The sequence below is a fragment of the Bos indicus genome, chromosome 28 (genome assembly GCF_029378745.1).
Source record: "Bos indicus isolate NIAB-ARS_2022 breed Sahiwal x Tharparkar chromosome 28, NIAB-ARS_B.indTharparkar_mat_pri_1.0, whole genome shotgun sequence".
NCBI lineage: Eukaryota > Metazoa > Chordata > Mammalia > Artiodactyla > Bovidae > Bos > Bos indicus.
Window position 1 is genome coordinate 36,285,160 of NC_091787.1, and position 18,501 is coordinate 36,303,660.

The following is an 18,501-nucleotide window of genomic DNA, read 5'->3' on the forward strand; positions in this document are numbered from 1 at the left end:
GCTCACATCTCTGCAGATCCATATGGCTAGAGGACAATTCAAACGGCTGCTTGCCAGAATTTTGGCCCTCACTTGTGCCTCCAAATCTGGTGATCCAATTTCTGCATCACAGATTTTAAATATGGCTGTTGTCCAGATATAAATGATTAAAATCCAAAACAAATACAAATATCATGTTAGTCAGGAGATGATGCTTTTTTCTTTAAAAAAAAAAGATAAAAAGCAGATAAATCATGTATGTATCTTACAGTTGCAATAATAGCTATACTAATGTTTATGTCAAATCTCAAAGGAGAACAAATAGCTTAGCTAATGGCGTGTAACAAAAACTCTCCCAGTGTGAAATACAATAGGACTTGTTAGTTCATAATGTAGGGTACCTGGGGAAAAATGGATTTTAAGTTATCTGGGATGAACTGATCTTTTATTTTGTAAATAGCAGGAGAATAGCAGTTACTTTGAATTTAACATCTTTAAAAAGCAATAACTTACAGAGTTTTATTTTGTGGAGGTAAAGTTCTGAGTAACAAGAAAACATTTTGGTATATTTATAACTTCAATTGCAACATATCAGTTGTGTGTGTTTTAAGTGTTTCATATACATATGTGTGTGTTTTGTCTGTCTGTACTCTGTATGCCAGTGGGTTATGTGTATGTGTTTGAGAAAGGGACTACTCTTCACTTGACTGGATAATTCAGTTGAGTCAAATCATGAAACCTTATTTTCAAACTCCAGATATTCCAAAGTCACTGTTTTAGATTTGAAAATATAAGCTTTACAGACAGTATAAAACTTATTTTATAGACTCATTTGATCCTGAAAAATGGCATTGAGGGATTTATTTTCTTTGAGTCACATACTTAAAAAAGCCAGAATTGTGAAACATTGAAGAGAATAATACTTCCCTCACTTCCTTGCTAGACATGATCTTGATGATGTAAGGCTGGAGTCACAGAAGAGTATTTCCAACACCATTGTTAATACACAAGAAAGATGCTGTGTGCATCAACATTGATTTTTTGTTTGCTTTCATTAATCAGAGCATAGATGAGATGTTCTAGTCATCTCTTGAAATAATACTTTAATAATATGCATATTATTTAAATTTATTTATGATAAGTGAGTTCAGTTTATCAATGGAATCCAAAGGTTTGCTACTAGATAAACTTTGATAAGACAATGTGATGTGTCTTTATCTCCCTAGGGTTCCCTTGGTTACATTCAGGTCCTACAGACTGGATGAATATGTAACATAAAAGGGTTTGGGGGTTAGAAAGCCAGCCAAGGAGCACTGATTGCCAACATCTCTTAGTAAAGAAGGTGGGACTGTGCCCACCTGGCAAAGAGTTTTTGCATTACACTTGAAACTTTTAATTCAGTTTGTGAAAAGCTTGGTGTTTTGGAAGATAATCTTTGACATATTGCTATTACACTGTATTATTATTATTATTTTTGGCATGCCACACAGCTTGCCTGATCTTAGTTCCCTGATCAGGGATCAAACCCAGGTCCTGGGAGTAAAACTGCCAAGTCTCAACCACTGGACTGCCAGGGAATTCCCACATTTTCTGCATTTTAAAAGTATGAAATTATTTTAGAATATATGTCCTGGAGTTCATCAGCCTAGATTGATTTTTCCAGTTAACTATATACTTTTTTCAAAATCAAGATTCAGATCTTCTTTTGAGGAAAAATGTTTTTGAACTATAAATTTAAACGTAATTTCTGTTTCTTTTCCTTTTTTTTTTTTTTTTTTTGTTTTTTAGCCATTGGAAGGGTTATGGTGCCTGGGAGAACCTTGAGGCATTCTGGCTATCTCTCCATCCTTCTCACTCAGCTACTCTTTAACTCCAATTCTGAATGCTATTGATTCCCTTCATAAACTATGAAAACAGCCTACATTCCAGGGACAGTGTATTGATCTACTTTGGTATAATTATTTTGCCTGCAATGATCTACACCAATTCTAATTTTGCTTTATATTTGCTGTGCCTCCATGACATGGGATACATAGGGCCTCTGAGACCTGGCTATAAAGATATTGATTAAAAATTATTTAATATGGTCTCCAAAATCATTAATCTCTGCCAGAGCCATCCTCCTAAAAGAGCACATGCTAAAAGGCCCAGGAGCTTGCAAAACTGGCCCATGCTGCTATTCTCTTCCACAGCTTCCATCACACCCATGGTACACAGCACCTCACTTCTGGCCAGTGACGTGTTGGTGCATCTTTAACTATTGGCTCTTTAGAAGGAAAAACAAAACCCAAACAAACAAATCCCAAATTTATAGCCTTTGCCAATTTCTGTAGTATAGATACTCTCACCATGACTGATTTCAGGTTACCAATGCAACATTAGTGAACATGGAGTTAGGAAAAGACCCAATTGGCTCTTACAAAGCAGACGCAAGGACAGATGTGCGATGAGCTTGCTCTAGCACAATACTGCTCCTAGCCTAAAAGCTCCACTCTTAACCTCTGCTTTACTGCTTCAAAGGCTGAAAATCCAGTGAGGTTGAAATGATTTAAACTGTTTCCCTAGATTAAACTCTGGGAAACCTGTCAGCTGGAGTGAAGGAAGCTGTCTTTTGTGTTTCTATGTGGTGGCATACCTGCCTGCATGATGCTGGTGTTAAAAACAAGACATACAGACCAATGAAGCAGAACAGAAAGTCCAAAAATAAACCCATGCATATACTGTCAACGAGTATTTGACAAATGAGTCAAGTATGTGCAAAAGAGAAAAGATGGTCTCTTCCATAAATGGTTCTGGGAAAACTGGATATTCACACACAAAAGAATGGAACTGGACTCATATCTTACATCATACATGAAAATGAAATGGATTGAAGACTTAAATATACCCAAAACCATGAAACTCTTAAAGGAAAAAAAAAAAAGGAAAAATTTCCTTGCCATTAGTCTTCACAATGATTTTTTTATGGATATGACACTCAAAGTGCAAGCAACAAAAGCAAAAATCAGCTGGGAATACATCAAACCAAAGAAAGTTCTTTATAACAAAAGAAACAGTCAACAAAATGAGAAGGCAACTTATCAAATGGAGAAAATAGTTGCAAACTACATACCTGATAAAGGGTTGATATCCAAAATATATAAGGTGTTAATATATTCAGTGGGCTCCCCTGGTAAGGAATCAGCCTGCAATGCAGGAGACCCCAATTCAATTCCTGGGTCGGGAAGACCCCCTGGAGAAGGGATAGGTTACTCACTCCAGTATTCTTGGATTTCCCTGGTGGCTCAGATAGTAAAGAATCTGCCTGCAATGCAGGAGACCTGGGTTCAATCCCTGGGTTGGGAAGATCACCTGGAGGAGGGCATGACAACCCACTCCAGTATTCTTGCCTGGAGAATCCCCATGGACAAAGGAGCCTGGTGGGCTACAGTCTATGGGATCACAAAGAGCTGGACACAACTGAGTGACTAAGTACAGCACATAGCAATACAATTCAATAGTAAAAAACAAAACAAAAAAACAAATAATCCAACTTAAAAACCAGAAAAAGACCTAAACCTCCCAAAGAAGATATTTGAATGGTCAACAGGTACATGAGAAGTGCTCACCATCAGTAATCATTAGTTCAGTTCAGTTCAGTCTCTCAGTCGTGTATATTGGCATTCCTCCTCTAGAAAGCAGAACTAAGGCATGGATGAAAGTGCTAATCCTTAGTAACTGACAGCTCAGGACAGAAGGATTGTGGGTAAAGAAAGCCAGGAGGCCAGGCAAAGTGTAAGCTCTATCATGCTCTCTCTGTGTTAATGCACCGAACGCTGCCTCAACACATCCCTCAAAAAGACACAGCTGATGTGATACGTTCTGAGGGGGTGCTTGCTCCTGAAGGGGGTTGGTAATTTCCACAGAACAATCACATCTTGCAGCAGTCTGGAGAGGGGAAATAGAAACGAGTGTATATTTACCTAGTTCCTTCCATTCTTTGCTCACCTTTGTTGAGATTCACCCCATAAGAAAACTAACTAGGTCTCAGATAGGTCCTTCTGGAGCTCCTACTGTTTGTGTCTTAGACCAGAATTGCACCGTCTGGCATCTCAACCGCACCTCAAAAAACTAGAGTCCACATTTTGTTTTGTGGTATTTCGTCTAAAACTGAAATCGTTGGACAATTCATCTCAAGTGAGCTATTAACCAAGAGAAATAAGAAAGAGGCAGAGAAGGGAATCTCAGCTGGCACACAAAACTTGTGCAGTTTACTTTGCTCCTGAGTGGAGAAACCTTTTCCTTTATTCCCAAATCTGAAAAGTTCAGGGGGTTTTCGAAGTTTTGGTATCCAATGTGTATTTGCTACAGAAATAGTGGCTCTTCTTGATTGGTTTATGGAAATTTTCTTTTATACTTACTTATTAGTCTGCTACTTTTTTCTTTTTGTTTTTAGTAAAATGACAAGGTATTGATTTTTTGAATAGTCTTTATTTATGCATGAAAATAGTCTTTTTTTCTTGCATTTTCACCTTATTTGTAAATTGTGTTGATATACTTTCTAATGCTAAAATTTCATTCTTGGGATAGAGATTGCTTATGGGTAGCCTATTATTTTTTAAAATACATGCTGAGATAAAGTTATTAATATTTTAATTTATGGTATTTATTTCTAAGTTAAGCTTGGTCCATGATTATAGTTTATTACTTCCATCTGTCAGTTGTTTATAATGAGGTTATATGTGCCTTATAAAAGGTTTGGAGAACTTTCCAGCTTGAGATTCTGGAAAAATTTGTATAAAATTAGGATTATCTGTTCCTTGAAATAGTACTGAAACTTTTTGAACTCCATGCTTTTCAGGGATAGGAGAAATTTATTACCAATTCTATTTTTTTTCAATAATTATTGGATTAATGACATTTTCAAGTTTTTTCTTGATATATAAAATTTTATTTTTATAAAAATTTTTCCATTTTATCTAAGTTTTCAAACTTATTGTCTTAGAGTTGCTCATAATGCTATTTTTTTTTTTTTACATATCAAATGTATATATCAGGTTAAGTACTTTTTTCATTTCCAGTGTAGTTTATTTTTTATGTATCTCTTCTTTTTAATTAATCAGGCTTTCCAGATATCTATTTATTAGCTCTTTCAAGAAATATTTTTGGCATAACTGGGGAAATTTTATTATGGACTGTATATTAGATGATTTATAGAATTACTATTAATTAGTTTAGCCATAAATATAGCACTTTTGATTATGTAGGAGAATACCTTTATGTTTAAGAGGTGTAAGCTGAAGTACTGAGTGATGAATATTATAAGGTATTGGGGAACAGGAGAAGAAGATGTTGGGGGAGAGGGAGAAGAAGAGGGAGAGAGGGAGAACACAAGCAAATGGGATAAATGTTTAAAAGGTACAATGAAAAATTCAAATTATTATGTAAGTATTATATTTCAAAATATCTAAGAAACTCCATGTGGAAAATGCCACTGGTATTGTTTTACACTTATAAATCATCCATAAAAGAATAAACTTTTAATATTAACTAAATGATTCTTTATCACTAGGGTAATTTTTTGCTGTTAGTAACACCCCCCCCGCCCCCCCTCCCCCTGCCAATTCAATGATTTAAGTAAGATAGGGGGTCACTTCTCTCTCATGTAATAACATCCAGGGTTCCGTAGTTTGGAGCCATTTTGGTTGCTTCCTATCATTTCTGTATTTTGCTTTATCATTTTTAACATCAATTATGTATATTGGACCATTGTTGCCTGGGCTTTGGAAATCACATTAATATCTTAAGAAAGTAGGAAAGAGGAAGAGGCAAATTTGGATATGCCTATTCCCCCTTAGAATCACTTCTTGAAGACAATTATGCTTAGAACCCAGTGGCTAGCATTTAGTCATATGGCCACTAAAACTTACAAGAAAGGTTGGCAAATGTGCTTTTATTCTCAGCTAAAATGATCTACTTCTGTTTTATTGACTATGCAGATCACACAGTCAATTGACTGTGTGGATCACAACAAACTGTGGAAAATTCTGAAAGAGATGGGAATACCAGACCACTTGACCTGCCTCCTGAGAAATCTGTATGCAGGTCAAGAAGCAACAGTTAGAACAGGACATGGAACAACAGACCGGTTCCAAATCGGGAAAGGAGTACATCAAGGCTGTATATTGTCACCCTGCTTATTTAACTTATATAAAGAGTACATCATGAGAAACGCTGGGCTGGAAGAAGCAAAAGCTGGAATCAAAATTGCCAGGAGAAATATCAACAACCTCAGATATGCAGATGACACCACCTTTCTGGCAAAAAGTGAAGAAGAACTAAAGAGCCTCTTGATGAAAGTGAAAGAGGAGAGTGGAAAAGTTGGCTTAAAATTCCACATTCAGAAAACTAACATCATGGCATCCGGTCCCATCACTTAATGGCAAATAGATGGGGAAACAGTGGAAACAATGACAGACTTTATTCTTTGGGGCTCCAAAATCACTGCAAATGGTGACTGCAGCTATGAAATTAAAAGACGCTTGCTCCTTGGAAGAAAAGTTATGATCAACCTAGAGAGCATATTAAAAAGCAGAGACATTACTTTGCCAAAAAAGGTCCATTAGTCAGAGCTTTGGTTTTTCCAGTAGTCATGTATGGATTGAGAGTTGGACTATAAAGAAAGCTGAGCTCCAAAGAATTTATGCTTTTGAACTGTGGTGTTGGAGAAGACTCTTGAGAATCCCTTGGACTGCAAGGGCATCCAACCAGTCCATACTAAAGGAAATAAGTCCTGAATATTTATTGCTAGGATTGATGCTGAAGCTGTAATTCCAATACTTTGGCCACCTGATGCGAAGAACTGACTCATTGGAAAAGACCCTGATGCTGGGAAAGATTGAAGGTGGGAGGAGAAAGGGACAATAGAGGATGAGATGGTTGGATGGCATTACTGGCTCAACGAACATGAGTTTGAATAAAATCTGGGCACTGCTGATGGACAGGGAGGCCTGGTGTGCTGCGGTCCATGGGGTTGCAAAGAGTCAGACATGACTGAGAGACTGAGTTGAACTGAAAAAATATCTAGCCAGTAATCAGATTCTATTACTAAGGAAGATGATGAGAAATAACACTGGAGCAAAAACTAGCAGTTTGTCTCCCAGACTGTTGTGATGGCTATGTGAGATATGGGGAATATCTTTTACTTCTGGCTGTATGTTGTCATATTTCTGGCACTGATAGTAACAAATCATCTTGTTTTGGGAACCGAAAAGGAGGGAAGATCTCCCCTGTTTTGACTACCTGATCTTGCTGGTGCACGTAGCGTGGTCTCTTCCCAATCTTTTGATTTTATTGGGTTGGTCAAAAAGTTCATTTGGGTTTTCCTGTCACATCTAGAGGTCACATAAAATATTTGCAGTCTTGTAAATTACCAAACACTTGGTGATTACAAATAGGGAAGTTTTTTATTTTCTATGATGGAATTCAGTTTCCTTCCATCTTTTTCTCTTTGCCTAATTTTATTGTTCATTTTATTTCTTTAATTGTATTGTTTTCCTTTACAGAGAGTCCTTGTTAATCACCCTTGTATCCATTTTGCTCATTGCTCCTGTGTAGGCTTCCTACATTGGGGTTTATTCCACTATTACAGAACATCATAGAACAAACTCCATTTGTGTTTATCCTGACTTTTTAGGTTATGTCAAAATCATTATTTGATTTTTTTCCCCTTCCTAATAAAGAATTAAATGTTTTATGTCTGCTTTCGGTCAGTTTTTTTTTTTTTTTGCCCTTTCTAGGATAAAAGTGAATGATTTATGGAGAGGAAAAATATTGACTGCTATCTGATAAGCTACTGTACTGTTCTTTTCAGATAAAATAAATTTTAGGTCAGACTCACAGCTGCAGATTGAAAAATTTCCCCAAAGATTAATAAGGATTTAGCAGTTCAGAACTGCAGTGTGGTTCGCCTGTCTGTCACGGGTATTTCAGTCAGCTTGTGCCACCTGTTGGGACGCAAGTTTCCATCACCATCCACAGTGCTACTTTTCTCTATTTCCCTTCTTCTCGTTGATGAATGGCTGTAGCTAGAAAATAGTACTGCTACTAATTGACTAGTTGCAAAAAGGTATTAGAGGCCCTGATAACTTTTTAAGGATGTTCCTTGGTGTTTTATGATAGCTCTCGGATGTTATACTGTCTATAGTTTTTAAAAGATTTGTCAGAGTCAATTCACAGGGCAAATTGAAAATCAATTATTATTTTTTAGCAGCAAAATCACAATCTGTGTAACATAGACATTTTTCAAATAATTTTTATGCTTAATCTCATATTTCATATTTTCATAACCTTGTGTGCTATTGTTACCATTTGACAGAGAAAACAGTGGCCAAAGAGGTTAAGTGATTTATCCATGGGCAGCTCTGGTAACTCCTACCTCTACTCCTGGTGTCAGTACTCCAGGTACTCTCTTTTGTGTCCAGATTCGGACAACAGATAAGTCCCCCTACTTCTCCAGGACTGTATCCCAAGCCTCCTAACTTCCAGTTTATCTATCTTGGGAGTGAGATAAAAGTACCTTTTGGTAATGGCTTCTCTAGCCTTAAAATCATGATGTTTAATACTCACTGGGATAGGAGAATTCTTACGGGCATGGCTTTTTGTTTTCTGTTGGAGATTTTGAATGGTTTTCATCCAGTTTCTTCTGAAATAACACATGTCTTGAGGGGGCAGTTTCAAAAATGTGCTAAAAGTTAAGACTGATAAGAGGTTTGATATATATGAGTCAACACTGAATATGTTAAGCTCAGAATAGTAAGAACATACACTATAACTTAATTTTTTATGTTTTGCAACTTTCATTTTTACTTGTGCTATTACACATTGGATATGAGGCAATGAGATGGGGATGTTGTAACTTGTTATAAAGAATGAGAACTAAGCTTACTAATTTTGTTCATTGCTTTCACTCCAGCAACTAGCTCAATTTGGCATATAGTAGGCACTCAACAAATATTTGTTAAATGATTGAATGACTAAATGAATGCATAAAAAATGATTTTCTAGAGAGCTAATAATATAAAAGTATTTGAGACATGGATGATCCCCAATGAAATGCAAAAGAATTACTATGTAAATTAGATGACAACAAATGTGAACACTTTAACTTTAGTGAAATATCAGGTCTTGTAAATTTGCAAGAGTATCTGATGTTAGAATCCCTGCCAGTAGAAGCTATGTCAACCATCCCACCATATTAATTTCTGATGCTTTAAAAAATTGAAATGTGAAATAGCCATTTTATGTTAGCATAGTTTGGACATTTGAATAAACAAGATAATTCAAATTGCCTATAAATGCTTATGATGCTTGTAAAACATGATACTTTAGTTGAAATTTTGTATGGGCAATATATTTCTTTTTTTAAAGAATGCAAATAGCATGGGAATCTTCTATCAATAGTGTTTCTCATGATACCACAGCCAAAGGCGTATGAGAAGAACTAGTTTGAATAAGCATAAGATTCTCACTAATAAAATTATTTTATTTAGAAGAGCACTGGAGATTATACTTTAAAAAATTGACTCTAAAAGTAAAAGAGAAAGTGAAGCCTCTGGTTTGACATTGGTGTGTGCATTCATGCTCAGCTGTGTCCAACTCTTTGAAACCCCATGGAGCTTGCCAGGCTCCTCTATCCAGGCAAGAATACTGGAGCAGGTTGCCATTTCCTACTGCAGGGGATCTTCCTGACCCAGGGATCCAGTCTGCATCTCTTGTACTGACAGGTGGATTCTTTACCACTAGTGCCACCTGGGAAAGGGGCATTGGTGCATGCTTTATCAACTGGGGTAGAAGTTCATTGTATGTGTAAGCTTGTCTAGTGCTCCTGTTTAAATAATAGAGAATAAAGACATGAATGTCAAAATGGCCTTCTTATATATTTTATTACTTTTTTTGTTTCCAACTGTCTTGTGTCTTGTTAAAACACAGGCATAATTTCATGTGCAGATGCTATTAGAAATGAGCACAAAGATGAGGTGCCAGTGGGTGTTTGTAAAGTCTTATCTCCATCCTGCAAATGTGCTTAGAGACTGTGCAAATGAAATTGTTCAGAAGCTTTCCAGGGTAGTTCCGCTATTGCTACATGCCCAACTAAATGCTTCCTTTCCTATATCAGAAATTTTTGCAAAAACTTTGGCTGCTATCTCTTTTCCAAATGAATGTGTGGATTCAGTGAATGGAGCCACATATTTTAATTTGGGTAAAGTTGATGAAATAGTATATGTTTTCTATAGAAATTTGTACCTACAGTTTCACTAGACCCACTCCAACATCCTCTTGGGCTGAGCTGCACTGGATCTAATACTTTTCACCATGCATTAATAAGGGAGATCCTCTGAACGTCATGGAAGAGAAAAACTCACGAGGCGCATGGAGGCCTTGTCCCTACTGGACAAGCGGCACTGCTGGACTCCTGTGGGAGGTTCAAGCAGAGGTCTCAGTCTGGCATCTTGGTCCCAGACCTCTGTTGTTCCCAAAGCTCCATGATTTGCTATAGGAGGAGGCTTTTCACAGAGAAGAGCCTTTCCAGTTGAGTAAGCAGAGCAGGAAGAAAGGGACATGGTCTAGGAGGACCCTTGTGCTTCGGAGGGATACACAGAAAGGATCTGTCAGGAAGTCATGGGACATGAGATTGGATACAACTATCAGAGGGCAGGAAAGCACAGCTCCTCTCTTCGGATGCATAGCTCTTTGTTTAACACTGTCTGTATGGTTCAAGGATATGTGCATTGTTCTATGGCCTACTTCTGGAAGACTAGCATCATCTTATACTTATGAAGTGCTTTAAAATATAATTGGTTTAAAATATACAAATCCAATAATAATTGCTATAATTTACAAGGATCTGACTGTATATGGAAAATGTACTCTATATACAATCAGATCAGATCAGATCAGATCAGTCGCTCAGTCGTGTCCGACTCTTTGCGACCCCATGAATCCCAGCACGCCAGGCCTCCCTGTCCATAACCAACTCCCGGAGTTCACTCAGACTCACGTCCATCGAGTCAGTGATGCCATCCAGCCATCTCATCTTCTGTCGTCCCCTTCTCCTCCTGCCCCCAATCCCTCCCAGCATCAGAGACTTTTCCAGTGAGTCAGCTCTTCGCATGAGGTGGCCAAAGTACTGGAGTTTCAGCTTTAGCATCATTCCTTCCAAAGAAATCCCAGGGCTGATCTCCTTCAGAATGGACTGGCTGGATCTCCTTGCAGTCCAAGGGACTCTCAAGAATCTTCTCCAACACCACAGTTCAAAAGCATCAATTCTTCGGCGCTCAGCCTTCTTCACAGTCCAACTCTCACATCCATACATGACCACAGGAAAAACCATAGCTTTGACTAGACGAAACTTTGTTGGCAAAGTAATGTCTCTGCTTTTCAGTATGCTATCTAGGTTGGTCATAACCTTCCTTCCAAGGAGTAAACATCTTTTAATTTCACCATCTGTAGTGATTTTGGAGCCCAGAAAAATAAAGTCTGACACTGTTTCCACTGTTTCCCCATCTATTTACCATGAAGTGGTGGGACCGGATGCCATGATCTTCAATTTCTGAATGTTGAGCTTTAAGCCAACTTTTTCACTCTCCACTTTCATTTTCATCAAGAGGCCTTTGAATTCCTCTTCACTTCTGCCATAAGGGTGGTGTCATCTGCATATCTGAGGTTATTGAGGGGTATGTTCTAAGACTACCAGTGGATGCCTGAAACTATAGATAGCACTGAACCCTATGCATACTCTGCTTTTTCCTATTACATACCTATGATAAAGTTTAATTTGTAAATTAGGCATAGGGGCTTTCCTGGTGGCTCAGTGGTAAAGAATCTGCCTGCCAGTGCAGGGGATACGAGTTCAATCCTTGGTCCAGGAAAATCCCACATACCATAGGAAGACTAAGCCTGTGCAGCACCACTATGAAGCCCGTGTGCTTACAGCCTGTGCTCCACAACCAGAGCAGCCACCGCAGTAAGCCCTAGCACTGCAACTAGAGAAAGCCTGCGCACAGCAACGGGAGACCCAGCACAACCAAAAGTAAATAAATCTTAAAAAAGATGAATTAGGCACAGTAAGAGACTGCCAACAACAATCAATAGCAAAATAGAAAAATTATAACAATATACTGTAATAAAAGTTATGTGAATATGGTCTTTCTCTCAAAATACCTCATAATACAATTTTAATGCCTTTTTATCTTAACTAAACACAGCCTGCATGGTGGCTGAACTTTCACAGCCTGAGATGTGACAGCGAAACTAGTGTGAATTTCTTTACCTTTACAGTTTCAGAGTTAGAAGAGTTGTTCTTAGCGTGGGTTTTAGCAACCTCAGCATATGATTTTTTTTTTCTTATTAAGTTGAGAACTTTTACCTTTTCACTTAAGGAAGAACTTGGCTCCTCTTTGGCATATCTGAGTTGCCAGCATCACTACTCTTGAGCTTTGGGGCCATTATTAAGTAAAAGAAGTATTAGCTGAACACAAGTGCTGAGACAGTTGCTCTGAGAACCAAAGTGGCTACTAAGTGAGTAACAGGGGGATGTGCAGGACAAAGGGGTGATTCACCTCCCCTTATGGAATGGAGCAGACAGCCTGAGATTTCATCCTGTCACTCAGAATGATGTGAAATTGAAAACTTATGAATTATTTATAGAATTTTCTGTTTAATATTTGTGGACCACAATTAACCATGGTTAAATGAAATAGAAAAACAAGACCACAGATGGGGGAGATGATTGCATTATCTAATAAAACCTTCAAAACAACTCTGTGAGTTAGGTAGTGTTACCTTCTTCTGTTAGAGGGAGAAATGGAAATCTATTTAATACTCACAAAATCCCTTGATTTTCAAAGTATGTAACAGATCATTTGTTTAGCATGATGTGGTACTGCTGCTGCTGCTGCTAAGTCACTTCAGTCATGTCAGACTCTGTGTGACCCCACAGACGGCAGCCCACCAGGCTCCCCTGTCCCTGGAATTCTCCAGGCAAGAACACTGGAGTGGGTTGCCATTTCCTTCTCCAATGCATGCATGCATGCTAAGTTGCTTCAGTCATGTCCGACTCTGTGCAACTCCATGGACAGAAGCCCACCAGTCTCTTCTGTCCAGAATTCTCTAGGCAAGAGTACTGGGGTGGGTTGCCATTTCCTTCTCTGCATGATGCAGTAAAGACTGGGCAAAGGTAAGACATGAATATGGACTTCCAGCCTCTAAGTGCACTGCCTCCGCTGATACATAGATGCAAACATGTTCTGAGGATAAAAGCAGAAGGGCAAGTACAGGCTCTGGTTTTGGAGGACACAGACTTGAATGTCAGGCATGCTGCTCCCTAACTGCAGACCTGAATGAGCTAATTCATGTTCTTGAGTCCTAATTTGCTAAATTGTTAACATCTGAATAAGTGCAGCACTTCCTCAAAAGACTGAGGAAAGATTAAGTCCTATGAGACACTTCAAGTGCCTGGCATACAGTAAGTGCTTAATAAATATGAGGTCTTCAACTTCACTATTACCTTTATTGTTGCTTTTATCTAAGGACAACTCTGAGTCTAATTCAAGATGAAATAAATCCATTTAGGAATGACTCATAAAGGGTCTGGAAAAGGTGGGTGTATCTTTTCAAGTCCCTAGGAATAATTTATTAAGTTTTAATTGTCCCTTTCAACAGAAGTAGCTTTGCCAATATGTTCTTTTAAAAATAGAATTAGATCAAATTTGGTGTAAGGTAAAATGTCTATGCCTTTCTCATCTTATCCAATTCATCTCTGAAATTTAATTTTCAGATGAAAAATTTGGAGATCTTCTTAAATATACATTATAGACAGTGGTAGCCCATGATTTGGATATTTGTGTTGGTTAAACTCAGATTTACCAAGTAGGCTATGAAGTAAACACATGGAAAATATGCTTAAGTAAAATGCTCCAGCTGATTTTGAAGTCTATTGAGATACATAGCTGCTGAGGAACTATCAAGAAGACAGGGTCAGTTTTCAAAAAAGAATGTTTCTTATCTTCTAAGAAAATGCAGTATGTTATCATTATAAAACAACTGGAAAAATAAAAAGGAAGGAAAACGTGTGTATGTACACATGTCTGTGTTGTATTAGTAAAACAAATTCAATCTCATTAACTGGGGTGTGCAAAGCAGTTTAGAATTTATTCCTTTATAACTGTCCTTGTTTTCTGCATGAGTTCCCTTCCACCCTACAGTGGGGTGGGTAAAAAAAGAAAATAACTGTATTTAGTCCAAATTTATAATCTGTGTTCTTTCCAATAATTTAAACTGCCTTTCAAAGAAAATGAGTCTCTGCCTGGATGACTCAGGCAAATGATTATGCTCATGCTTGCCTTTTCAAAGATCATTCCTAGTAGTAGTTTGGGGGAGGAAGGTGATTTAGATGATATCACTTTGTGAAAATGAAGAGGTGGGTTCCTTGGACCTACTCAGTGTTATCTGGCTCATTTTGTGTGGCTGCCATGGAATGACCAAGCAGAACTGAACTCTCCTTGGTGGCTTCTGTGGTATGACTGGTTCCATCTGACTTTTTGAGATACGATGAAACTACACACTGCAGTAAACAGTCACCGTTATTTTCCTCTGGTTTCGATTTTCTCATATCTTGAGGGGCCTTTGCCTGAGAGTAGGCCTCTTCTGGCCTGCGTAGCGTTTTAGTACCTCCATACCCTCTAACAGATTTGGGTACACAACTGAGTCTCTGGCATGTGCATTCAGGTTGAGGGAACCAGGAGTTGTAGAAATGGCTCTGTCTTGTCCATCTGCTGCTATACCACGGGGAGCAGAGCCAGCGAGACATGACTTCTCATAGTCTCTTTCTCTTTCTGTCTGCCTCATCTTTGCAGAATTCAACTGGGATCAAAAGTATATGTTTTTTTTCTCTTTTTTCTTAGTTCTTTTTTCTCTTAGTTTCTCTGATCTAGTTTCATCCTCTCTAAGTCCTAAATCTCCTTTTTCCTAAATCTAGACTCAAAAGTAAATTAATGATAGATAGGATGCATGGAGCAAGAAAACCATTTGTTGATAAAGGGACAGGAAGCATTTAAAAATATCTTATCTGATCTCTGTCTTTCACTTCTCTCCTAGGAACGAAGATATACACATAATGCAAAGCAGAACCCTAATTTGCTTTATAAATAAATCTAGACAGATTTCATGTTTCTGAATTCTGAAAGTGATGAGATTCGGAGACAGAGTCCTATTTCACAGCATACCGAAAGAAAGAAAGAGAATTCTCTATTGACCAAATAATTCCATGTAAAACCCAGGTTTAATATGTTAATTATGTGATTTCTTAATGGCAGTGGAATTTCTAGAAAATATATTCTATATCACACAAAAATTATTAACACATTTGATCACTAAAAATTCATATATCCTAAAACATCACTAAAAATTGAGACACAGTGGCAAACTACTATTGTAAAATCTTTGCCAAAACATTATTTTCAAAAATCTTATACAGAATCTTGATCAATAAAAGCCTCAAACCCTATGGAATATAAATAACAGTCATAATTAAGGAATTAAAAAAAACACAAGACACAAAGAACTCAATGAATTTATGAAATCTTGTTCCATCTCACTAAGATCCAAATAAAATTCTATTCATTCCAAGATATTCTAGATTCCTATATGTCAAATGGGCAGTTTTCTCTAATCCTGTGCTATCACTCTCTGCTGATGGGTGTGAACTTTCTTTTATAGCATCACGGCAGTGTGTTAGCTATTTAACCACAGAAAGCCTTGTCACTAATAATTCCACTTCTACAAATTTTTTTGATTACCTAAGGAAATCATTGGAAATGTGTGCAAACATATTTTTCCATTTCTATTTCTTACAGCATTTGAAAATAACTTCAAACTGCTGCTGCTGCTGCTAAGTCGCTTCAGTCGTGTCCATAGGCGGCAGCCCACCAGGCTCCCCCGTCCCTGGGATTCTCCAGGCAAGAACACTGGAGTGGGTTACCATTGCCTTCTGCAATGCATGAAAGTGAAAAGTGAAAGTGAAGTCATTCAGTGGTGTCTGACTCTTCGTGACCCCATGGACTGCAGCCCACCAGGCTCCTCCGTCCATGGGATTTTCCAGGCAAGAGTACTGGAGTGGCGTGCCATTGCCTTCTCTGAACTTCAAACTAGAAATGTCCAAATTTTCAAATATTCAGATTGGTTAAATAAAGAAATATATCCATATAGAGGAATACCATGCAGACATTAAAAATGCTGTTGAAGGGCTTCTCTGGTGGGCTGGTGGTTAAGAATCTGCCTTGCAGTGCAGGGGACACTAATTTGATTCCTGCTCTGAGAAGATTCCACATGCCACAGAGCCACTAAGCCCGTGTGCCACAACTACTGAGCCTGCCTTTAGAGCCAGCAAGCCTCAGCTACTGAGAACAGTGCTGCCACTCCTGAAGCCCGTGCACCCGGAGCTGGTGGTCTGCAATGAGAGAAGCCACCGCAACGAGGATCCCACACACTGCAACTAGAAAAAAGCTCCCGTGCAGCAACAAAGACCCAGCACGGCCAAACAGAATGTTGCTGTAGAAATGCCAATATGCTAACAATACATTGAAAATAGGTTATAAAAAAGATACGATATATTTGAAACATACGGCTGGTGTGTGTGTGTATTTGTATATATGTGCTATATCCTAGATGATAAAATGGCACCCTATTACGCCCTCTTGATTTGTGTGCCAAAGCTGGCTATTCCTTTGAGTGTGCTGAAAGTCATATGCAAGCGCAATCACATCAGTCTTTTTTATTAACATTTAGTTTTATTAGAATTTCCCTGGACTGGAATTCGAAGCTGCCTGTAACTACTACTTCTAACCACCTCCCTGGTTCCAGCTGGCAGCTCAGCTCACACCTCTGCCTGCAGTGAAGGCTTTAGGAGCGGTTTCTGTGAAGCTGGTGGCTAGGGCTTTGCTTGGGTCTCTCCACGCTTGCCATTCTAACAGAGAGCCTGGCCCGGCCTTCATAAGCTCACAACTCGCTGCCCTCTCAGTGAACTTACCTCAGCAGTCAGAGCTAGGCAGCCTGCCTTGCACATGTTGGAGGAGAGAGAAGCTGTGTATGAGGCACACAAATGTTTTTGAGGCAGATAATTATGTTGTCTTTTCATCCCAGCAAAGATAAGGGCCAGAAAGTGTGTTCTTGAAGCTGAGCAGTCTGAATGTTGACATCACCGCACAAGCTTCATTAAATGAACTATGTTTAAAACTATAGAGGCTTCAGGGATCTTTATATTTAGTGAGAATTAAACGACGTACATTGACCACAGTATTTCTTTACTTAAAACAAAAGGAATTTCAAAATATAAGTCTATACCATTAAAACATCAATATAGAAATGATTCTGCATGTACTATTAGTGAAAGTGAAAGTGTAGTCACTCAGTCGTGTCCAACTGTTTGTGATCCCATGGACTGTAGCTCTCCAGGCTCCTCTGTCCATGGAATTCTCTAGGCAAGAATACTAGACTGGGTTGCCATTCCCTTCTCCAGGGGATCTTCCCGACCCAGGGATTGAACCCAGGTCTCCCGCATTGCAGGCAGATTCTTTATCGTCTGCACCACCACGGAAGCCCGTGTACTATTAGGAATGTACTTAAAAATTCTGACTTATGTGGTGTCATTATCTCGTGTAGCCGCTACTTTCTGGACATAATGACATAAAAGTATGCAAATTGAGCAAATCCTGGCAGTTACAAAATCCCTAACAGGAGTTTTTGTCCACCGTCTGCATGATGTGTTTAAATCACAGACTAGTTGGTAATTTTAAGAAATGCTACGTGAACCGTGAACTTCCTGATGTTCAAGCTGGTTTTAGAAAAGGCAGAGGAACCAGAGATCAAATTGCCAACATCCGCTGGATCATGGAAAAAGCAAGAGACTTCCAGAAAAACATCTATTTCTGCTTTATTGACTATGCCAAAGCCTTTGACTGTGTGGATCACAATAAACTGTGGAAAATTCTGAAAGAGATGGGAACACCAGACCACCTGATCTGCCTCTTGAGAAATTTGTATGTAGGTCAGGAAGCAACAGTTAGAACTGGACATGGAACAACAGACTGGTTCCAAATAGGAAAAGGAGTTCGTCAAGGCTGCATACTGTCACCCTGCTTATTTAACTTTTATATGCAGAGTACATCATGAGAAATGCTGGACTGGAAGAAACACAAGCTGGAATCAAGATTGCCGGGAGAAATATCAATAACCTCAGATATGCAGATGACACCACCCTTATGGCAGAAAGTGAAGAGGAACTCAAAAGCCTCTTGATGAAAGTGAAAGTGGAGAGTGAAAAAGTTGGCTTAAAGCTCAACATTCAGAAATTGAAGATCATGGCATCCAGTCCCACCACTTCATGGCAAATAGATGGGGAAACAATGGAAACAGTGTCAGACTTTATTTTCCTGGGCTCCAAAATCACTACAGATGGTGACTGCAGCCATGAATTTAAAAGACGCT